The sequence below is a fragment of the Pinus tabuliformis genome, chromosome 1_1 (assembly GCF_031772625.1).
Source record: "Pinus tabuliformis cultivar Carrire ecotype Pingquan chromosome 1_1, CPIR1, whole genome shotgun sequence".
In the NCBI taxonomy this organism is placed as follows: Eukaryota; Viridiplantae; Streptophyta; class Pinopsida; order Pinales; family Pinaceae; genus Pinus; species Pinus tabuliformis.
This window is the reverse complement of record NC_142297.1, coordinates 17,465,364-17,490,283: the sequence shown is the minus strand read 5'-3', so window position 1 is coordinate 17,490,283 and position 24,920 is coordinate 17,465,364.

Genomic DNA, 24,920 nt, shown 5'->3' with positions numbered 1-24,920 from the left:
TTATAATTGATTGAAAATTATATCCAAAGTCAAACCCTAATGAATTATTAATTTTTTCCTTATTCTATCTGATGTAAAATTTTGTGATATTTTAACTTATTTATTCTCATCAAAGATTTGTATGTAATCACAATAAGTGTTATTTGATATTATTAAGTAAATAGTTTACATCTTTGGTGCAGGAGCATCCGAGTGAAATGGCGACAGCTGGGAAATGTTTTTATTTTATTTTATTTTGCTGGACAGAGAGGAAAACACTTTGAGTTTCTGCTTCATTTTGTTTCATTTAAAATTAATGCTGACTCAGCCATTGTTAGTTTTTAAAATTAGGCAAGCAAATCAAGATAGGATTAGTTAGGGACTTGTTTGAAGAAATTGTTAAACAACTGAAAAGTAACTAAGGAACAGTTCCTCAATTGTAAAGAAACTACTAATAATGCATTGAAAATGAAAAACCAAAGAGGATGGAGGGGTTGCCATCCAAAGAGGAGAGATAGCCCAGAAGTTGTAATTTACAATTATTTGAATCTCTATAGAAGCAAACAATTCAAAAATTTGTCATTAAAGAAGTAGAGCAATTTTTATTATATTCCTTGTGCACAGATGTTTCGATGATCAAAACAAAAGCAAGACAGTGAAACAATCTATCAAAAGATCTAAATAAGCATCGAGAAGAATTTTGTAACATGAAGCATTTCAAAACCGAGAACAAAATAGAGGTACACCAGCATATATTTTTCCTTTTTTTCCTCAACAAAAAAACCAGGTGCTATTATATTCAACACTTTAAGCATTTCCAATACATTTCATTTTCGTTTTCTATTCAACAAAGTTCACTATACAAAATCTATAACCTGGAAATCGTGGAGGGTTCCAAACCCATGCAATCCAAAAACATTACAGTTCACAAGCTAGACCCTAATCAAACAGTGAGGGAATGAACACCTCAAAGACCACATACAGATACGAAGGAACCAAAACTCCAAGGGTATAACTGACTACAGACAGAGCAAGCAACAGATAAATTGCAGATATAACAAGCAACAAAGCAAGTAAGAAACCGCTATAGCCACGGAAAGACCCTACCTGATTTTTCCCTAAGCCCGCAAACAATCCCAAGGATGAAGTCGTGGAGTAGCGTTCCCCTGGAAGGGCCTGCACACCACCACAGTGCAGAGAAACAGTTAGTTAGGGTCACGATACCAAAACAACAGTGAATAGAAAACTAAAAGAGGAGCAAGGGTTTTACTTGGAGGAGGATCGATTCTGCGACAGAGGATGAGAGCCGAGACCCACAACAAAGGGTTTCTACCAACATAAGTGCCATGAACGCGTTTTTCCTACTCACCAAGGAGCCAAAGCATTAGAACCTCAAAAAAGAAGGGTGAAATTGAAATTGGAACAAGAAGATTACCTGAGAGCGAGTTCGTCGAGCCGTCCCATACAGTAGCTAGGCAGAAACCTACATTTTCAGAGCCCAACCATCACCAGATCCAACATCAAACATACAAATCACCACAAACAGAGCAGAAACAAAGCTTGAGCCAAATGATAGAGACAAATATACTTGCGAGTGGAAAATGACCTGAAACCCTCCAAAAACCAGAGCAGTGAATCACCACAGAGAGCGAGCAAAGGCATAGCACCAACAAACCACAGAGAACTAGCAAAGCACAGAAAACCACCATACAGGACAAGAAAGGCACAATACTTACCAACCATCGCAAGAACCGGGCGAAAGCACTGAGCACCCACAGAGCCAAACCATAGCAAAGAAGAAATGAATTCCAAATACCCTCGATGAAAGTGATAACCCATGGTTGCAAGCCCGAGGCCAATATAGAGGGCAAACAACATACTATAAACCACATTAAAGTCATATACCAAAACCCTACCACTAAATTCAATTCGAAACTGAAAGAATTAAACGGTCACAGCTACGTGTGCCTCCTCGGGATCACCACCAATTTTTGGTATCAGAGCATGTTGTTCCTTTCTCTCAGCGAAGATGGAGGTAGGAAGAAGGGGTCGAGCAAGAGCCATCAAAAGAGTAGCATATGAAGGGTTACGAGAAGAAATTGTTGGATGTGGACCCTGCTTATCTTCTATATTCATAGGTATTGCCACATTGGACCCCAGTTCGAAATGGGGCGGCAACACGACCAGTTAAATATTCGCTGCAGGGGGGTCCAGGGGGGGCGGCTGCAACCTTTGGGGAGCCCCCCCTTGGCGGGGGGTTTCCGGGGTAGCACCCCCGAAGCTAAAACTAGATGTAAAATTTCCTTGTAAAAGTATAGTAATTTCTAGTCAATCTGGGCCGTTCATTAGGTGGATGATCTGACGGTAGAACTTATGTTTAGTGTAGGGTTTTTTCCCCTAGAAGGCAACCCCTCTCTTTGTATGAGGGCATTGTATTGAGGCTGAAAAATAGATGTGTATTCTCCAAGAAAGAAATAGAGTGGTGAGACTATGAGAGAAAACAGAGGATACAAGAGCGGATCTGTTGTAGGTTGTGTCTCTTCATTTTGCTGGATAATAGAAAGGAAGGACTGGCTGTTCGAGGTGGACATAGCCCAAACTGGGTGAACCACATATATCTGTGTCTCTCTGGTTTTATGTGTTTTATTGTGTTTATATTTCTGCAATATTCTATGTGTTCTATTGCTCTGTAATATATAATTTTCTAACAGAAATTAGGAATTTAACTGCACGTTTGGCAGCAATGGAAGTAGGAAGGTGTAGAGATCCAGAAGGTGAGGATGACGGTGAGGAGGAAAACATAGCCACGATGGATGGTTCAGATGACGAAGGACTAGAAATTAAACTATTGAGGTCATTTTTGTTGGCTAGCAGCAAGCCAAGACCAGAGCTCTCTAATTATGATGGCAGTTTGTCCACAGAGGCATTGTTAGACTGGATAAGTGAACTAGATAAATATTTTGAGTATGAAGAAATCAGCGAAGATAAAAGGATCAGGTTTGTTGTCACCAAATTGAAGGGACATGCAGCACTATGGTGGGATAGTGTACAGGCAGAAAGGAGGAGATTGAACAAACCATTGATTAAAAAATGGGATAGGATGGTTGCTAGAATGAAGAGCAAGTTTCTGCCTAAATATTATCAAATTTCCCTTTATAGACAAGTATAGAACCTGAGGTTGAGAACGATGACCGTGAAGGAATATTCTGAAGAAATTTATAAAGTTAACGTGAGCGCTGGTTATGTTGAAGATACCCCTAAGAAAACAGTGAGGTTTGTAAATGGTCTACGAATGGAGATCCTAGACGAAATTAGTATTCTTTCCCCTAAGACCATAGAGGAAGCTTATCAGAGTGCTTTGAAGGCGGAGGAAAATATTGCTAGGAAATAAAATGCCAGAAGAGGACATGGTTCTGGTAGAGGTCGAGGACAGACCTTTGGCAGAGGTAGGACTGCCAACAACAATGAAGAGGGCAGTAGTTCGAAGACTTCGGGACAGAGTGAAAGGGAAGGTAACACCAGAGGAGGAAGGTCATACCAGCGAGGAAGAGGAAATTCCTATCAGTGTTACAAGTGTCATAAGTGGGGAAACGGGTCCTTTGAATGTCCTGAAAATGAACAAAGTGGGCAAAGGGGAGCATATTTCACTCAGCCCGACAAAGCGGAGGCACCACCACAGGAGGTGGAAAATATGCCAGAAACCGGGGAAGCCTTCGTGTCGAACAAGTTATTATTAAAACCAACTAAGGAAGTAGCTGATTAGACACAGAGGAAAGCATTGTTCCGGACTATGTGCAAGTCGGATGGGAAATGCTGCAAATTAATCATAGACAGTGGAAGTACTGATAATCTCATAGTTACTAAAATTGTGGGGAAATTGGGTTTGAATAAGTTGAAGCACCCAACTCCATATAGGGTGTCTTGGTTGTAGAAAGGTCACCAACTATTGGTCGATGAGAAGTGTGAAGTAGAGTTTCATATTTGCAAGTACAAGACAAGGTGACTTGCGATATCATGCCTATGGACGTGTGCCATATTCTGTTGGGTAGACCATGGCAGTATGATAGGAAGGTCGTCCATGACGGGGAAACATATTGTTACAAGTTTGTTAAAGATGGGATAAAGCATGTGCTAGTGCTCATGAAGGAAGAGGATGTTGCAGAAACCAGTGGGACAAAAGCATTACTATTAGGTGGAAAAGATTTTTTGCAGTAGATGGAGGATGATGAGGTGACGTATGTAGTTGTGCGAAGGCAAAAACCAGTATTGATCCATATTGAAGTCACTAACTTACCTAAAGAGATACAGGACATGCTGCAGGAATTTAGTAATATTGTGGTAGACGGTCTACCGGACAAATTACCACCGAAGTGGAGAATTAGTCACCATATTGATTTTATTCCAAGAGCTAGTTTGCCAAACACGGTTGCCTACCATATGAGTCTGAAGGATAATGAAGAAATCTGAAAGCAGGTGCAGGAGTTGTTGGATAAAGAACTGATTCGGAAGAGTTTAAGCCCTTGTGCAGTTCCGACTATTTTAACTCCCAAGAAAGGAGGTGAGCAGCGAATGTGCACGAATTCCTGGGCCATTAACAAGATCACTATCAGGTACATGTTCCCTTTACCTCAGATGGATGATATGATGGATTTTTTGAGTGGAGCAGCGCACTTTTCAAGGATAGACCTCAAAAGCAGCTACAACCAAATCAGAATTCGAGAAGGTGACGAGTGGAAGACATCTTTCAAGACTAATGAAGGATTGTACAAATGGCTCGTTATGCCATTGGGATTGAGCAATGCCCCCAGCATGTTCATGCAGTTGATGAATGAGATGCCGGAGGAATTCATTGGTAAATTTATGATTATATATATGGATGATATACTTATATTCAGCAAGACAAAGGAAGAGCATTTTCGACACGTGAGGTATGTATTGGAAAAATTTCAACAAAATAAATTACTGATAAATTTGAAGAAATGTTCTTTTTTCAAGAAAGAGTTAATTTATTTGGGATTTCTGATTTCTGAGAATGAACTAAAAATGGATCCGGAAAAGGTTGCAGCCATAGTTATCTGGCCATCTCCCAAAAGTTTGTTTGAGGTACGAAGTTTTCATGGATTGGCGAGTTTTTATCGGAAATTTATTAAAAATTTCAATGGGATTTGTGCACCCATGGTGGACACCATTAAGAAGGAAAATCAACCTTTCCATTGGACAAAAATGGCAGAGAAGAGTTTTCAGTTGTTCAAAAGGAAAATTACTGAAAAAACTGATTTTGAGATTACCAGACTTTAACAAACTTTTTCAAGTTCGTTGTGATGCCAGTGGGATAGCCATTGGTGCAGTACTCAGCCAAGAGGACAAGCCAGTAGCCTATTTCAATGAGAAACTAAATGAAAGTAGGCAAAAGTACACGTCTTATGACAAGGAATTTTATGCAGTGGTTCAAGCGCTAAAGCATTGGAGACATTATCTGTTGGCCAATGAATTTGTCTTATTTTCAGACAATTCTGCATTGCAGTATATTATGCAGCAGCATAAGCTGAACCATAAACATGCAAAGTGGGTGGAGTACCTACAGAGTTTTACGTTTGTGTTGAAACACATCAATGGTCAAGCCAACAAAGTGGCAGATGCGTTAAGCATGAGGAATTTGATCCTACAGGAAAGTACGATACAAGTATTAGGATTCGAACATCTTAAGGACTTGTATGAGGCAGATGCAGATTTTAAGGAAGCTTATGAAGCTTGCCGAAATCCATTTTTGAGAGATAACAACTCATGGTTGGACTATAATATGCAGGAAGGGTTGTTGTTGAAAGGAGGGCAGTTGTGTGTTTTGGAATGTTATATGAGAGAGAACTTAATCCAGGAAAAGCATAATGGAGGTTTAGCTGGACATTTTGGCATAGACGAGACCTTGGATCAGTTGAGCGACTTTTATTATTGGCCGAAGATGCGTAGAGATGTACAAAGGTTTGTGACTAGATGCAAAGTCTAGCAGCTTGCGAAGGGACACAGCCAAAACACAGGGTTGTATACAACCTTACCTATTCCAAACAGACCATAGGACTCAGTCAATTTAGACTTTGTCTTAGGTCTGCCGAAGACACAATGGGGATTCGATTCCATCATGGTGGTGGTGGATCGTTTCACCAAAATGGCACATTTCATTCCATGCAGGAAAACTAGTGATGACACACATGTAGCACATTTGTTCTTCACAGAGATAGTCAGATTACATGGCTTGCTGAAGTCTATTGTTTCGGACCAAGACGTTAAGTTTACAAGACATTTTTGATGAACCTTATGGAAAAAATTAGACACCAAACTAAACTTCAGCTTAGCTTATCATCTGCAGATCGATGGTGAAACTAAAGTGGTGAACTGAAGTCTAGGAAATTTATTGAGTTTGGTTGGAGAAAATTATTAATAGTGGGATCGTGTGCTTGCACAAGTGAAATTTTCTTATAACGATTCCCCCAACCAAAGCACAGGAAGTAGTCCTTTCCATATCCTATATAGAATGCACTCACGTGGAGTACATGAGTTATGGGATTTGGGTCAGTTGGAGCATAGGAGTGTTGATGTTGAAGACTTCGTAAAGGCAATCAACGATCTTCATGAACAAGTGAAATTAAAATTACAAGACACCAGCCAAAGATACAAGCATAAAGCAGATTTGAAAAGGCGGGAGGTACAGTTCAACATAGGAGACCTGGTATTAGCACACCTACGCAAGGAGAGGTTTCCTAAAGGTGAATACAACAAGTTGAAATGGAAAAAAATTGGGCATTGCAGGATTCTTCGGAAATTTTATGTGAATGCTTATGAATTGCAGTTACCCCCACGTATTGGAATTTCACCCATTTTCAATGTGGCAAAACTGTACCCCTACATTGCGGAAGATGAAGAAGACAGTTCAAAAAGACGAACACGGGACACCCAGAATGAGAATGATTCATGGATTAAACAAATGCCCATAGCAAAGCCTGTAGAGATCAAATAGATCCTAGACACCCAAGTGGCCAAACGAACTCGAAGGAAAGAATATTTGCAGTACCTAGTCAAGTGGAAGGGTCATCCTATTGAAGATAGTTCTTGGTTAGATGCTGGCCAGATTCAAAGCATTGGGTACTCTATTGAAGAGCTCATGGATAGGAGCCATGAGTTTAATTTACCCCGGGAGCCTGATGCAGGAGCATCCGAGTGAAAAGGCGACAGCTGGGAAATGTTTTTATTTTATTTTATTTTGCTAGACAGAGAGGAAAACACTTTGAGTTTTTGTTTCATTTTGTTTCATTTAAAATTAAGGTTGACTCAGCCATTGTTAGTTTTTAAAATTAGGCAAGCAGATCAAGATAGGATTAGTTAGGGACTTGTTTGAAGAAACTTTTAAACAACTGAAAAGTAACTGACGAATAGTTCCTCAATTGTAAAGAAACTGGTAATAATGAATTGAAAAGGAAAAACCAGAGAGGATGGAGGGGCTGCCATCTAGAGAGGAGAGAGAGCCCAAAAGTTGTAATTTACAATTATTTGAATCTCTATAGAAGCAAATAATTCAAAAATCTGTCATTAAGGAAGTAGAGTAATTTTTATTATCTTCCCTATGCATGGATGTTTCAGGCATCAAAATGAAAGCAATACAATGAAGCAATTTATCAAAAGATCTGAATAAGCATCAACAAGAATTTTGTAACAAGAAGCATTTCAAAACCGAGAACCAAACAGAGGTACACCAGCATATATTTTTCCTTTTTTTCCTCAACAAAAAAACTAGGTACTATTATATTCATCACTTTAAGCATTTCCTGTGCATTTCATTTTCGTTTTCCATTCAACAAAGTTCACTGTACAAAATCTATAACCAGGAAATCGTGGAGGGTTCCAAACCCATGCAAACCAAAAACATGACAATCCACAGACTAGACCCTAATAAAACAGCGAGGGCATGAACACCTCGGAGATCACATACATATACGAAGGAACCAAAACCCCAAGGGTATAACCGATTACAAACAGAGCAAGCAACAGAGCAATTATAGACAGAACAAGCAACAAAGCAAGAAAGAAACCGCTATAGCCACAGAAAGACCCTACCTGGGTTTTCCCTAAGCTCGCAAATAGTCCCAAGGACGACGCCGTGGAGCAACGTTCCCCTGGAAGGGCCTGCACACCACCATAGAGTAGGGCAGCGGTTAGTTAGGGCCATGATACCAAAACAACAGTGAATAGCAAACTGAAAGAGGAGTGAGGGTTTTACCTGGAGGAGGATCGATTCCGCGATGGAGGACGAGAGCCAAGACCCGCAATAGAGGGTTTCTACCAACAAAAGTGCCATGAACGCATTCTTCCTGCTCACCAAGGAGCCAAAGCGTTAGAACCTCAAAAACGAAGGGTGAAATTGAAATTAGAACGAGAAGATTACCATAGAGTGAGTTCGTCGAGCCGTCCCATGCAGCAGCTAGGCAGGAACCTGTGTTTGCAGAGGCAAACCATCACTAGACCCAACATCAAACATAAAAATCACCACAAACAGAGCAGAAATGAAGCTTGAGCCAAATGATAGAGACAAATAGACTTACGGGTGGAAAATGACCTGAAACCCTCCAAAAACCAAAGCAGTGAATCACCACAGAGAGCGAGCAGAGGCACATCACCAACAAACCACAAAGAACCAACGAAGCACAAGAAACCACCATATGGGACAAGCAAGGCATGATACTTACCAACCATCGCAAGAACCAAACAAAAGCACTGAGCACCCACATAGCCAAACCATAGCAAAGAAGAAATGAATTCCAAATACCCTCGGTGAAAGTGATAACCCATGGTTGCAAGCCCGAGGCAGCATAGAGGGCGGACAGCATACAATAAACCACATTAAAGTCATATACCAAAACCCTGCCTCTAAATTTAATTCGAAACCGAAAGAATTAAACGGTCACAGCTACTTGTCCTTCCTCGGGACTCCACTAGTCTTTCATTATTATAAGCATAAGAAATAATATATTTTTTAAGAATTTAAATATTATATGTATGTATTATATTTTAGGCAACTATTCTAGTTTGAAAAATTACATATACAAAATGTAGGTGAATATTCAATAGGAAACATGTAATTTATTATTAAAACTTGTAAATTATGGGGAATATTATTAATTGAATTATATCTATGTAAAAAATAGGTGATTTTTACCAGTGAATATGTTTTTCAAAAAATGAAAGAAAGAAAAAAATAGTTAATTGGAAAAATTTCACCCCTAAAAAATTCCCCAATGAAAAACCAATATCTCCAAAGAAATTAGGATAGCTTTGAGATCAAACTTTTTTTAATTGGTTGTCTTATGGTAATGTTTATGGAATAAGATGAAACTAGATAATAAAGCATTCAAAACTATTAATAATGTCATATGTAATAATGAAACATCACTTCCAAATCCATTGACTTATCCCTTAATGAAACATAGGACATGAATTTACATAATAAAAATAAATATTTTCTATTAAAAATAACAAAATAAAATAAACACTTTTAAAACTTAAATAACCAGTGAAAATCCATAAATATAGAATTGAGTATATTATAGACAATAATTGATTGATTTATTGCATACCTAGTAACAATCAATAAATATGAAAGATTGACTATATTATAAATAATAACTGATTTATTACATAGCCAACAACAATTCATAAATATTGAGGATTGACTATATCACACGTGATGGGTTGTAAAATAAACGTCCTTTTTGCCACTCAACTATTGGTTTTTTTCCCTTAGTTCACACCTCCTTAATTTTTGAACGATAAAATATGTCTTTTGTGATCTCAAAAGCTTACAGAGTATATGCTTGTTATATCTCTTTCATTTTCTTTTTTAGATCGGAATTAAGGTGTGCTTTAAATACTTATAAAGTCTATAAACTCTAGAAATGTATACATGTATAATTGATTATGATTGTAAAAGGGTCGTTAGTTACAAGACTTGTGAAGTGTAAGAATATATATATATATATATATATATATATATATATATATATATATATATATATATATATATATATATATATATATATATATATATATATATATATAATTGATTCTGATATGTGTGGAATAAGTGGTTTAGGAATGTATACATGTATAATTGATTGTGATATGTGTGGAATAAGTGCACTGATTATGGTTTCAAAAAGGTCTTTAGTTAAAAGATTTAAAGTTTAGAAATATTTACATGTATAATTGATTATGATATGTGTGGAATAAGTGGATTGATGACGGTTGCAAAAAGGTTTTTGGTTATAGGTGTACTAGTCATCAAGGTGTGCAATTATCAAGCTACATGTGGAACAACGTGTGCTAGTCATTAAGGTATGCAATTATCAACATGTACTAGTTATCAAAGTATGCAATTATCAGGATATATATACATGTATAATTTATTGTGATATGTGTGGAATAAGTGGTCTAGGAATGTATACATGTGTAATTAATTGTGATATGTGTGGAATAAGTACATTGATTATAGTTCCAAAAAAGTTTTTAGTTACAGGACTTAAAGTCTAGGAATATATACATGTATAATTAATTATGATATGTGTGGAATAAGTGGATTGATGATGGTTGCAAAAAGGTCTTTGGTTACAAGTGTACTAGTCATCAAGGTGTGCAATTATCAAGCTACATGTGTAACAACATGTGCTAGTCATTAAACTATGCAATTATCAACATGTACTAGTTATCAAGGTATGCAATTATCAGGCTATATATACATGTATAATTGATTGTGATATGTGTGGAATAAGTGGTCTAGGAATATATACATGTATAATTCACTGTTATATGTGTGGAATAAGTGGATTGATGATGGTTGCAAAAGGGTCTTTAGTTACAGGTGTACTAGTCATCAAGGTATTCAATTATCAACCTACATGTGTAACAATGTTTGCTAGTCATCAAGGCATACAGTTATCAATGTACTAGTCATCAAGGTATTCAATTATCAAGCTACATGTATAACAATGTGTGCTAGTCATCAAGGCATACAATTATCAATGTGTTAGTCACCAAGGTATTCAATTATCAAGCTACATGCAATTATTAGCGTACTAGTCATCAAAGTATTCAATTATCAACACATGTAATTAGCAACGTACTAGCATCAAAATATTTAATTATAAACATACTAGTCATTAAAGTATTCAATTATCAAGATACATGTATAACAACATGTGCTAGTCATCCAAGGCATACAATTATCAACACACAACGTGTGTTAGTCAAAAGTATACCATTATCAAGCTACATGTGTAACAACGTGTATAGAGCCTATACATGTTCACGTTTTAAGGGAATGAGCATATATATATTTGAGATAACAGAGTTAAATGTTAACAATTGCATTATTAATGGCTCTACGCATGTGTTACTATTACCTTGCAAATACCCCAATCTCAAAAATCTCGAAATAGGCTCAAGGAAGGCACACCATGGTGGGAGCCAAATCGAATCAAAGGTCTCCGTAGTATTTTAGCGCGTAGCGTTTGTAGCAATGCCAAGGGCTTATACAGTTAGAATTTGTTAAAACTTATCCATGAGGAGCGTCATCTCCCGTGGCAGCTTGAACAGATTATTGATCCCTTGTCTTTTATTGTAATTAAACGATTGATATCGTACCTTTTAGTAACCAAACCAAAAGTCACATTTGTTTGTGTGATGACTGTTACACTAAAAAATGTCACCATGACTATTTACAGTTGGTATGGCTCTATCAATAGTCATACTACCCTCTTAAGCAAGTCTTATGCCTCTGCTATCCATGCCAAACTCCAAAAAGAGAGAAAGTCTTTATAAATGTATTTATCTCTGGGGACGCAGGTTCTCTCAACCTTACCTGCGGGGACGCACCCAATGTTCACAAAAGCTGCGTCTTTGGACGCTCTGTATGTAAAGGGGCAAGTGCGTCCCCTAAAAAGGTTAAAATTCGCAAGTTTCATCTTTAAAAAGTCACTTGTGGTCATTTCTAGAGCATTCTAGAAGGTTGTTCGACGTGTATTGAGCGCCTCCAGATGGTTCATGCACTCCTAGCAAAGAGGAACTTATCCCATCAATAGGGGAGCTATCCCATCCAAAGAGGGGATTATCCCATTGATGGTGGACCTGATTAACTTCCTCTTGAGCACTATAAATACAGGCATTGGGCCAGAAGGAGGGAGGTTGAAAGCTATACATTTCTAAGGGTAAATGCTGCAGGAATTAGGACTCCCATTTAGAAGCTTGTGAGGAGAGATTGCCATCTTTACTTGTTCTATTTGGAAGTGGGTGAGCTTTGTCAAAGTAGAGGAAAACTCTTGTGGACCCTGGAAGGAGCTTGCACAACACCAAGGCTCAGGTTGTAATGGTTCCTTTTGATTACCTTTAATGCAAATTGGTCCATTCTTCTCAATAACTTGTTGTTTATGGGTTATTTCATGTACTCCTTGGTCTATATGTTGAATATGCTTTGTTTTATGTTATAATCAGGTGCTATTTAATTGTTTGACTGTTGGTGATTGCAGGTTTTGGAGAAAAAGAGGAGCTCATCCAGATCAACAAAGCTTGGACTTCTACAACAGCGTTTGGACAAAGGTAAGAATGAAACACTTGATTTCTCATATCATAATGCATGTTTAGAGAAGGATAGCTCTAGTTTGATTTGTTTGTCATTAGAATGTCTTAGACTTCTAGGAAGGTCGGTAGTGTCCGCACTCTTGACTGATTCCGTGTGACAAATTGGCGACTCCGCTGGGGATAAATTCCATTGATGAGAAGAGTCTTTTCTTTTGTGTGAACTTTGCTTTGAGAAAATTGGTTTATTTTTCTGGTTTTGGCTCTGTGACCTTGTCTCTGGGTGGGTTAGCGTAGGATTAGTTTTACTTTGGTTTTTCTTGAGTTTTTCGGTAGGACGCACCCTCTGAGTGCTGCACAGTGCGTCCCGGGACGCACTTTTGTTGTGTGCACAGAGCGGGCCCGCACCTGTGCTAACAGGTTGCCTGCGTCCCCTGCTAAAATTTTGAGAAAATTCCATTTTTTGCATTTTTTGCTCTTAGATTTTGTTTTTTCTTAGTTTTTACTGCCCAGATTCATTAGTCCCTTGTCAAAGATCTTCACCTAGGCTTGTTTCATTGGCATTCCTGCTTTTAGCTTTCATCAATTGGGTGTTTTGAGTCTCTTTTTTGAGAAATTCTTGATTTGATTTCCTTTGGTCATTACTTGGAGGTTTCTCTCAGTGTTAATCGCCTTTGAGTGTTTTTATTTTTGATCTTTGGAACTCTCACCCAATTTTCTCAATTTTCACTATATTGGTTCTTAGATCACATTAGAATCGTCTTGTGTTTGAGAATTCTCTTGCATAGATCACATTTGCATAATTAGAATTCTCATTTTCGGAATATGAATGAAAAATGTGCATAGATTACATTTGCATACTTTTCAAGTGAATTGTGCTTAGATTACCATTGTATAGTTTATATCAGCTTTCTTTGATTTGAATTTACACAAAAAATAAAAATAAAATAAAATGGTTTGGAATTGATTTGCATTAGTTTTTCTTGATAAAATTAGTGCATTAGAGAATTTGTTATATTTTCTCTTAGTGGTCAATTTTTTGCATTGTTGGAAGTGAATGGAAACTCTCTCTTTACTTTAGTTAGGATTCAACGAATTGAAACGATTACATTATCATATTCGATTGCATTCAGTTGAGTCGGGTCATAACACCATTGGTTTCATATCCATTTACCCATTTGAGTAATAACAGCCTTAATAACACAGCGCTTAATTAAAATTCATCTAGTAATTTTTACATTTCTAGGGCTCTGAAGCACCAACATAGCTTAGGCTAGTGTCTTGGAGTAGGTGAGTACTTAACTCTCCAAGACAGTAAAACCAAACAAGTAGCTGATCTTGTGATAGAATCAAATCCAATTGTTACATTTACACTCTGGGAAAGCTCCTCTTAAAGGAGAAGCACGAGCTCGTGTCCGAACCAGTGAGGGGATCCATCCTCCCTCGTTGGGAAAGACGCCAGACACGCACGTATTACAAACGGTAAACCTCGGATTAACCATTGTCGAGGAGCCAGGGGTCACTTATCGGTAAACCTTGGATTACTGTCAAGGAGCCGGTAAGGGGATTGAGCTTGCTACTCTGCCCTTGCGTGCTGTCGGAGTTTAGACTGTTCCCCCAGGTGTACTTGTGGCCGTTGGTAACCTTAGTGACCATAATCTTTAGGATTCTACCCAAGGTGACGGTGGAGGGAAGATCCCACTGTACCTGGAGCAGACGTCGGTTATACTCACTTGGATTTTCCGGTGGGTTCGCTTCACTTCGAGACGGTTAAAGTGGAGGAACTTGTGCCGGTCTATTCATTAAGCAGGTTGCCGGGGTAACTGTTCCACCCTCCACTTTTGTACTGAATTCGGCGATGTTGGATTTCATCACCAACTAGTGTTTTCGGTCCAGAAGGCTACTGTTTGTGTGTGGTTTGACTCCTAGATTTGATAGCGCGTGTTAATTTGTTTGTTTTTACTTTTAGAGACCATAGGTGTGAATTGTGAATTTTAATTGTTAAGTGTGAATTGTGAATTGTTAATTTTAGTTTTAGTTATAAATTGTTAATAAAATTCACCGAAGTTGAATATAATGGCAAATGTTCCGGAATTTATCAACCTAGGAACCCCTCCTAATGAGAATCCTAGTACTTTTCCTTACTTTGGAAATGTTGGTCCTCCTTATATGGCTACTTTGTCATTACCTGGATTTACAATAGGATTACCGATATGGTTATTTTCAACTTCGTTGGCCCAAAGTACTCCAATTGTTCCATCTCAACCGGATGCTTCACCTCAACAGAGTTCACCATCTCAACATCAACCACCTTCTATTGACCCTTTACCTTCTTCGCCTAATTTTTCTTCCTCCATTTCTTCCTCTTCGCCTGGTAAAAGCCTTGATGCTAGTAACCAGGAGGCTAAGAAGAAGAAGAAATGGAAGAAGAAGAAGAAGAAGAAGAAGCAAGATAAGAAAGAAGTCAACCAACCAACCATGGTTGTAAGTGTTAGTTGTGTTGAGGAAAATTCCGACATGCACCGTAAACCCAAATACCCTTGCAGGCTTTGTAAGGGTGACCACTTCCTTGTCAATTGTCCTGGTATTCCAAAGGTCTTGGAAGTATGGTCAGAAAAATCTCATCAACTTTCCATTGATCCATCAACCAGTGATAGTCAGGTTCCTGGGAAAAAGGGTAAAGTTAGGTTTCCTTGTAAGTTATGCAAAGGGAGTCATCAAACTCACATTTGCCCTCACATGGATGAAGCCTCAACATTGTTGGAAAACCTTCCTGTTCCACAGCAAGAATTTCCAACTGGTTACCGTAAAATTCCTCCCAACCTACCGTCAACTGACAGAGTGATTGATCTAAATTCAAGTATAGTCGATCACACTCTCCCATTGGAGAGTGAAACTCATGTCACTCAGGTTGATGATCCGTTAGTTGATCAAGTGGTCGATCCAATTTCACATTCGGTCGATCCCACTTTCCCTTTGGAGAGTGAACTTCATACCGCTCAGGTTCTTCTTGTTACATCAGATTCTTCTATGCCGGGGGGCATTTCACCTGTTTCTACAGAACCCCCTCCAAGTACTGAGGTCTTTTCCTTTGATTGGAATAGACTGACAGAACCTCGTCTTCCTTCCTCCATCCCTTTCCAAATCATTGTCAAGGCTGGTGGTAGGGATATACATCGTACTCAGGTAGATGAAGGTGCTTCTGTTAGTATTTTATCCTCAACTGTTTGGAAAACTTTGGGTTCCCCTCAGCTTGCGCCTATTATGCAGAATCTGAAAGCTTTTAACAGAACCATTAGTGAACCTTTAGGGATCCTTCCTAAGTTTTCTATTACCTTGGAAGGTAAAACTGTCTGTATTGATCTTATGGTAGTTCGAGGTCCCTTGGATTTCAATTTACTCCTTGGGCGAGACTATGTTTATGCAATGAAAGCTGTCGTATCGACACTCTTTCGCGTGATGTCTTTCCCTCACAATGGCAGTATTGTGACTGTAGACCAGCTTTCATTCCCTAGTCTTGTCTCAACTACCAATAATAGCACACCCCTAAATGTTCCTGATTCTAAAGTGGTATCTACCCTGCCACGGGTTAATTATGTGGCAACTGGTCCCATGTTTTCAGTTACCGAGGTAAGTGAGCCTCTCACTGTTGATTTAGATCCGGTAATTGACATGGAAAACTCTATGGGATTACTTGAACGCGATGTTCTTATCCCTTTTGAGTCCCTTGACATGTGTTCCTTCCAAAGAAGTATTCTTCCTTCTGATGAAGACCTCTTGGAAGCCATGATCAAGGTGTGTCCATTGACATGTCTTTCTTCCAGTTGGAAGCCATGATCAGTGTGTGTGAGGATAGTTTCTTCTAGTCTCAACCTCATTAAAAAATGAAACTAGGAGTCATGAGCATAGTTCCTTGTCTTGTGTCAAGCTCATTAAAAAATGAAACAAGGAGTTGTGAGGAAAGTTCCTTTTACTGTGTCAACCTCAATAAAAATGAATCAGTGAGCGCGAGGATAGTTTTTTCTTGTATCAACCTCGTTAAAAAATGAAACAAGGAGTAGTGAGGATAGTTTCTTCTAGTCTCAACCTCATTAAAAAATGAAACTAGGAGTCATGAGCATAGTTCCTTGTCTTGTGTCAAGCTCATTAAAAAATGAAACAAGGAGTTGCGAGGATAGTTTTTTCCTGTACCAACCTCGTTAAAAAATGAAACAGGCTGCATCGAGGAAAGTTACTTTTACTGTGTCGACCTCGTTAAAAAAATGAAACAGGGTGTTACGAGGATAGTTTTGTTCCTATCTCAACCTCATTAAAAAATGAAACAGGGTGTTATGAGGATAGTTCTTTTACTGAGTCAACCTCATTAAAAAATGAATCAGCTAGATTTTAGGATATGTAGGTAGATTGTAGAAAGTAGGGTTTTGAGGATAGTTCCTGTTACTGAGTCAACCTCGTTAAAAAATGAATCAGGTATGAGGATAGTTCTTTTCTTGTGTCAACCTCCATAAAAATGAAACAACTCCCTTTTCAAGTTAAATATTGAAAGTAAACCTTCATTCCATCCAGCCAGTTGAATGCAATGAAGCCTGGGCGGCATGTACCTCGCTTTGCATCATTATGCTGGGGGCATGCGAACTTTTTGAGCATAGTTCCTTGTCTTGTGTCGAGCTCGTTAAAAAATGAAACAAGGGTAGGTTAAGTAGGTAGATTGTAGATAGTAGTCATGAGCATAGTTCCTTGTCTTGTGTCAAGCTCATTAAAACATGAATCAAGGATGTAAGAGCATAGTTCCTTGTCTTGTGTCAAGCTCGTTAAAAAATGAATCAAGGTTTTTAGAGTAGAGTTTTTGTTAGGTAGATTGTAGAGAGTAGTTACGAGCATAGTTCCTTATCTTGTGTCAAGCTCGTTTAAAAAATGAAACAAGGGTTTTGAGGATAGTTCTTTTCCTGTGTCAACCTCACTAAAAAAAGAAACAACTCCCACAAGTCTTTCCAAGATCTCGAAATTAAAGCTTCATTCCATCCACCTCATTGAATGCAATGAAGCTTGGGGGGCATGTACCTCGTTTTGCGTTATTATGCTGGGGGCATGTGAACTTATAACAAGCATAGTTTTTCGTTTCAAGCTTGCGTAAACATGAAACCGAATCCGAGCATAGTTCTTTTCCTGTGTGAAGCTCGTTAAAAAATGAAACAAATCCTCCTCTACTTGAGTCGAGAGATTGACTAGATCTCGTAAATGTTAAGTTGTATATTTAGGTTAGTTATTTCAGTGTTTTGCATAATTTTCTTACAGTTTTAGGTTGAGTCTTTCAAACGATCTCGTTCATGAACCTTCATTTCATCCAACTAGTTGAATGAAATGAAGCTGGGGGGCATGCGCTCTAGCAGTTATGCTTAGGGGGCATCAAGCATAGTTTTTATCTTTTTCAAGCTTGTGTAAAAATGAAACTACTTTGAAGCATAGTTTTTATCTGTTTCAAGCTTTTGTAAAAATGAAACCTATCTTGAGTCAATTTCAGTTATTTTCAAGACTCGTTAAACTCATGAAAATCTCGAGATTATTTTGCTACCTTTCATTCTCGTAAAACAAATGAAAATGCCGAGTTCTTTCCGTCTTTTCCTGCTCGTAAATTAAATTGAAAGTCAGCCATATGAGTACATTTTTATCATTTTTTCGAACTCATTAAAACTTATGAAAAAGTGAAAACCATGAGTACATTTTTATCATTTTTTCGAACTCGTTAAAACTTACGAAAAAGTGAAACCTCAGAGTCATCTTTTAAGCCCTTTTCTAACTCCTAAAACATGAAAAGATTGCCGAGCGTTTCTTTTACACTCGTTAAAATGGAATTAAAAGACGGTCCCCTTATAGCTCTTTTCTGACCGTAAAAACAAGAAAATATTGCCGGGTTTTTGTCGTTTCAAACTCGATACGGAAATAAAACGACGTGTCCTTGATCGATTTTTACTTTTCAGGTTAGTGACACTAATTATGAAAGTACTCCTTGGTCGCAAGATCAAGCGGTTCCCCCAGGTATTATTTTATACTTTTTCGGGCTTGAGGGACACAAATCTACGAAAAAGTTCAACTTGGAGTCTTCTTAAGTTTTTCAGACTCTCTAAAATTGAAAAACGCCGAGTTTCTCCTATACTGGGCTCGTTAAACATTTCACAGTAAAGGACCTGTTCAATTACAAACAGGAACGAACCACTCCTTCCTAGGGTTCGAATCAAAACTAGGTTGGACTCATCCGAAGGATGAGCTTATAATCAAGCATATGTTATCCTCCTCAAGCTTGTTAAAAATAAAGAGGTACTTGCCAGAAATGGTGGGGGAAAAGAGAGAAGAATGAGCCTATTTGTTACCTTTTGTCTCAGAAGAAACTTTATTACCACTCTTGGACACGACACTTTTCATTCACCTGGGTTGGGAAATCCTTTACCTCACAGTTGATCAAACCACTTTTGAAAGTCTTCAACCGGGTTCGGGGGATTAACTTTGAGTTATTTAGCACCAAACCATCTGTCGTGTCGTTATGTATCCAAGAGGTCTGCAAACAAAACTTTCATCTGCAAAATACTTGTCATCCATTTGACCATCCCTGAGTCAGTCCTTACAGCAACATTTCTTCAACTTGAACAATGATTTCGTGTTGTGGGCTTGCCTGCAACAGGTCACTTTCTATCGACATCAGCACATTATCTAGAGAGATGACTTAGAAATCGTCAGTGCCTTGAAGTCTGCATGCATCAATGGCAGGTTTCTCGCCTTTGATGTCAGTTTACATCATTGACTTTCGATCGAAGGATTCCGTGAAATGTTCGACATCAACTCATTCATTCACATCTCATGGATTGTACTGGGTACTTTGAGAACCATTGACATTACTGGTGGTCTCTCTCACGCTTGTTAACAGTTTACATCATCGACTGGTAATCAAGTGGTTTCTACCATGTTCGACATCGACTCATTTATTCGCATGGTTAGAATCGTACCAATTCGAGAAGTAGGAATGAAGACCCTGGATCGAATCTTTACCATCCAGGCTGCGAGGAGTTTTGTATTCATTATCTAAGTAGACTAACCATAAACAGATGGCTGCGCCCATACTGTGTCTACAAAAGTCTATGATTATGATGTACTGCAAAATCATTTCTGTATCAGAGTAGTTAGTCTGTTAGTTAAAGTTTCAATCTGAGTATGGGAATGCCTACCTCAGTGATGATATAATCTTATACATGTATTTTGTGTTGAAAATTGCAGGTTCTGACCAGGTTCTCCATGAGATAATCCTCGAAATGATAAAGCGCTTCACCCTTCCTAGATAATACAAAACCCTAATCTATTCCAGGCTTCGCACTTTAGGGGGCAATCTGTTACACTAAAAAATGTCACCATGACTATTTACAGTTAGTATGGCTCTATCAACAGTCATACTACCCTCTTAAGCAAGTCTTATGCCTCTGCTATCCATGCCAAACTCCAAAAAGAGAGAAAGTCTTTATAAATGTATTTATCTCTGGGGACGCAAGTTCTCTCAACCTTACCTGCGGGGACGCACCCAATGTTCACAAAAGCTGCGTCTTTGGACGCTCTGTATGTAAAGGGGCAGGTGCGTCCCCCTGAAAAGGTTAAAATGCGCAAGTTTCATCTTTAAAAAGTCACTTGTGGTCATTTCTAGAGCATTCTAGAAGGTTGTTCGACGTGTATTGAGCGCCTCCAGATGGTTCATGCACTCCTAGCAAAGAGGAACTTATCCCATCAATAGGGGAGCTATCCCATCCAAAGAGGGGATTATCCCATTGATGGTGGACCTGATTAACTTCCTCTTGAGCACTATAAATACAGGCATTGGGCCAGAAGGAGGGAGGTTGAAAGCTATACATTTCTAAGGGTAAATGCTGCAGGAATTAGGACTCCCATTTAGAAGCTTGTGAGGAGAGATTGCCATCTTTACTTGTTCTATTCGGAAGTGGGTGAGCTTTGTCAAAGTAGAGGAAAACTCTTGTGGACCCTGGAAGGAGCTTGCACAACACCAAGGCTCAGGTTGTAATGGTTCCTTTTGATTACCTTTAATGCAAATTGGTCCATTCTTCTCAATAACTTGTTGTTTATGGGTTATTTCATGTACTCCTTGGTCTATATGTTGAATATGCTTTGTTTTATGTTATAATCAGGTGCTATTTAATTGTTTGATTGTTGGTGATTGCAGGTTTTGGAGAAAAAGAGGAGCTCATCCAGATCAACAAAGCTTGGACTTCTACAATAGCGTTTGGACAAAGGTAAGAACGAAACACTTGATTTCTCATATCATAATGCATGTTTAGAGAAGGATAGCTCTAGTTTGTTTTGTTTGTCATTAGAATGTCTTAGACTTCTAGGAAGGTCGGTAGTGTCCGCACTCTTAACACTGAAAATGTACTCATGGTTTTCACTTTTTCATAAGTTTTAATGAGTTCGAAAAAATGATAAAAATGTACTCATATGGCCGACTTTCAATTTAATTTACGAGCAGGAAAAGACGGAAAGAACTCGGCATTTTCATTTGTTTTACGAGAATGAAAGGTAGCAAAATAATCTCGCGACCTTATTATTGAACAGATTATTGATCCCTTGTCTTTTATTGTAATTAAACGATTGATATCGTACCTTTTAGTAACCAAACCGAAAGTCACATTTGTTTGTGTGATGCCAAGGGCTTATACAGTTAGAATTTGTTAAACCTTATCCACGAGGAGCGTCATCTCCCGTGGCAGCTTGAACAGATTATTGATCCCTTGTCTTTTATTGTAATTAAACGATTGATATCGTACCTTTTAGTAACCAAACCGAAAGTCACATTTGTTTGTGTGATGACCCCCCCCATCATTTTTGTTAGGATATTCCGATACATAGGAAATAGTTAAGTATAACTTGGTCTAGTATAGAGTTAGGTAAAGTGTGTTTCTTTACTATGCAAATTTTGTAACTTACAATCCGACGGTCACGATATGTAGTGATCTGACGGTTCATTCTCTCCTCGGTATTACCGACACTTGATCCGTGGCTTAACACCCGATTGGTCCATGATCTCTATTTAAAGAGCATGGAGGGTCATTTGTAGGTTAACCGTCCATGAGAGAAGCTTATGTAAATTTTCATTCTTTTATTAATAAATTGCTTGAAGTGGTCGCATTGGCTCAGGCCGTGGACTGTTTCCCTCTTTGAGGGTTTTAACCACGTCAAAAGTACTGGTGTATTGATCTGTGATCTGTTTGTGAGCGGTGTCCTTTGATGTTCTATCTGAGGAACTTACCCTGTAAATTCCTACATGGTATTAGAGCCAGGTTGAGGGCCGCGTCCGTTGGTGATCCAAATCTGAAGCCGGTAGAACTGCATCCGACTACTGTTTCCTAGATCTACTGTTTCTGAATGCTTTCGGGCCGAGAGGACTGCTCTGTTGTGTTGGGAGCATCTATTCTAGTGAGGAACCCCTTTCGTTTCACACGAAAAGGTTTCTGGTAGCCCTAGCTGCGTCATTTTTAAGATTTGGAGGTATACAGTGTTTATTTGCAGTTTACAGTTATTTTCTCTCTGTTTATTTCGGTTTCGGTTTATTTACCCTTTTTTTATTACCGGATCTGAACCTTTCATTTCTGCGTATGCTCTTTGCCCTGCGACTCTATGCGATCTGGGCAAATCAGAAACAGAAAGGAAGGATTTTTCTCATGCGTATGCTCTTTTCCGCTACGCCTTAGTGTGATCTCGGAAAATCAGAAACATTGAGGAAAATATTTAGTTTCCGACTAAAGCTAAGTTCGAGCCGTAAGGTTTGTTTTTTTTTTTGTATGTCCGTGTTTGGTTTTGTGTTTTTTGTTTTGTAGGGAAAAAGAGCTTTCTCAAAGCAAGCACGCAACCCAAAGCTTCAACCCCCCTCTCTCTCCCTCTCTCTCTCTCTCTCTCAAACTTTTTGTTTAGCTCACTTGGTCCAAAGCTAATTTATGAGAGTAGAGGTCTTGAGTTCAAGTCTCCTTTTTGTGGGGGCGGATTTTTCATTTCCGCACATTCCCGCACTTCGTCGGCATCTTCATCAAATTTTCTTCAAAAAGCCATAACTTCTTCATCCGGAAGTCGTTTTCCGAGCCGTTTTTTTTGAAACAGCCTAATTTTTCGAGATCTTTCCATTGGAGCACTTAGTTTCAGCATATATAGCTCTAGTTTCTATTAAAATGGAAATTCCATGCCAAGTTATTCTTGACAGCACCAACTACTTCCAATGGTGGTCCTACATTGTGGATTTACTTAGAAGTAAAGGTCTCTACAGAATAGCCTCAGGCCAAGAAACCAAACCGAAAGATGAAGATAAGGCAGCTAAATGGGAAAATAGGCAAGATCAAGCACGTGGGTTGATAGGGATGTCTATTTCTCCAGATCTTAGATTCCATATTGCAGAACTTGATACTCCTGATGAAGCATTAAAACAGATTACTAAAGTTTTTGGAATAAAAAATGAACTTAGAGCCCATCAACTTGAAAATGAGTTGCTTACATTGGACCCCAATAATTTTTCTTGCATTGAAGATTTTTTGTCCAAGTTCAAGACCCTTAGACTTCTCTTGGAAGGTGTTAAGGTTAAGAAAGAAGATAGTAACCTTATCTATTCCATTCATACTAAGTTGGGACCAGCCTACTCTGTGTTTGTTTCCACCTTCCATTCTACAAGAAAAGCCTTCATTTCTCAAGGACAAGACTACAAGTCCCCTTCCTTTGATTATTTTTGTGATTCTTTAATAAGAGAATAAGAAAAACTCTTACACCTTGGTCTTCTTAATCTTGGAAACTCTTCTAAGAAATCATTAACCGCCCAGCAGCAACCATATTCAAAGAATCCTAAGAAGTTGTATCCTAAAAGGAATGATCCTAAACCAAACAAAGGTCCTAAGCAATTTCAGCCTCAAAATGAAAAATCATTTCAACAAAATGATAAGACAAATAAAAACAAAGGGAAGAAGATTGATAGACATTGCAACTTTTGTAATCGAGATGGCCACTTAGAATCCAAATGCTTTAAGAAGATGGAAGCGTTGGAAGCAGCAATGAAGAATCATAACATCCATTTGGAGCACTCTTCAACTTCAGCTTCATCTTCAGGAATGGCACTTTCTGCATGTGGTTGTCAAGCATCTCGGTCTAGCTATGCACTAAATGTATCTTCTTCTTCTCATTCTCATGAGTGACTCATTGATTCTGGAGCTTCTTATCACATGGCCAAAAACAAAGCCATGTTTTCTTCTTTAAATTATTGTAACACCAAAAATATATATGTTGGTGATGATAGATCTCTTAGTGTTGTAGGGACTGGAACTGTTCATATAGACAATGGTCAGTTTAATGATGTACTATGTGTTCCAACCTTATCCTGCAACCTTCTATCTGTATATCAGATAACTCATTTAGGTGAAGGTAAAATCGTTGAATTTTCACCTCACGATGTTGTAATTAAGGACCTAAGAGATCCTAGACAGATTTTAGCTACTGCATTGCTGATGATTCTACAAGTTTGTATAAGTTTCACAACTTTGCGTCATCAAATCTTCCCTCGGTATTTGTTGCTCATAATGATGAAGTGAGCAAACTTCGGCATGAGCGATTTGGTCACTTAAACTATCGCTCTCTTCAGAATCTATGTAAAGAAAATATGGTGATAGGTCTTCCAATGGTATCTTGCAGAGATGGTGTTTGTTCCAGATGTGTACTCGGAAAACATCATCGGGACAGTTTTGAAAAACGTGCCTCTTGGCACGCCTCAGCCCCTTTACAGCTTGTGCATAGTGATTTATGTGGTCCACTTCCAGTTGTTTCATTCTCTAGCTACAAGTATTTCTTAACTTTCATTGATGATTTCTCCAGATGCACTTGGGTATACTTCTTAAAACTCAAGAGTGAAGTATTTAACATGTTCTTGGCCTTTAAGGCCTTTGTTGAAAAACAATCTGGACATCAAATTCTTAAGCTAAGATCTGATAATGGTGGAGAATATGTTAACAAAAAATTCATCAACTTTTGCACTGAGAATGGAATTCAAATGCAACATACTGTTCCATATACTCCACAACAAAATGGTGTAGCTGAAAGGAAGAATTGCACCTTAAAGGAAATGGCTAATTGTATACTTCAATCTAAAGGACTTAGTCTTAATTATTGGGTAGAAGGAATTAACTGTGCAAATTACATAATAAATCGCACTCCTACTAAGGTTTTAAAGAATATCACTCCAGAAGAAGCATGGAGCTCAATTAAACCAGATGTAAGTCACTTTCATGTTTTTGGAAGTGAAGCATGGG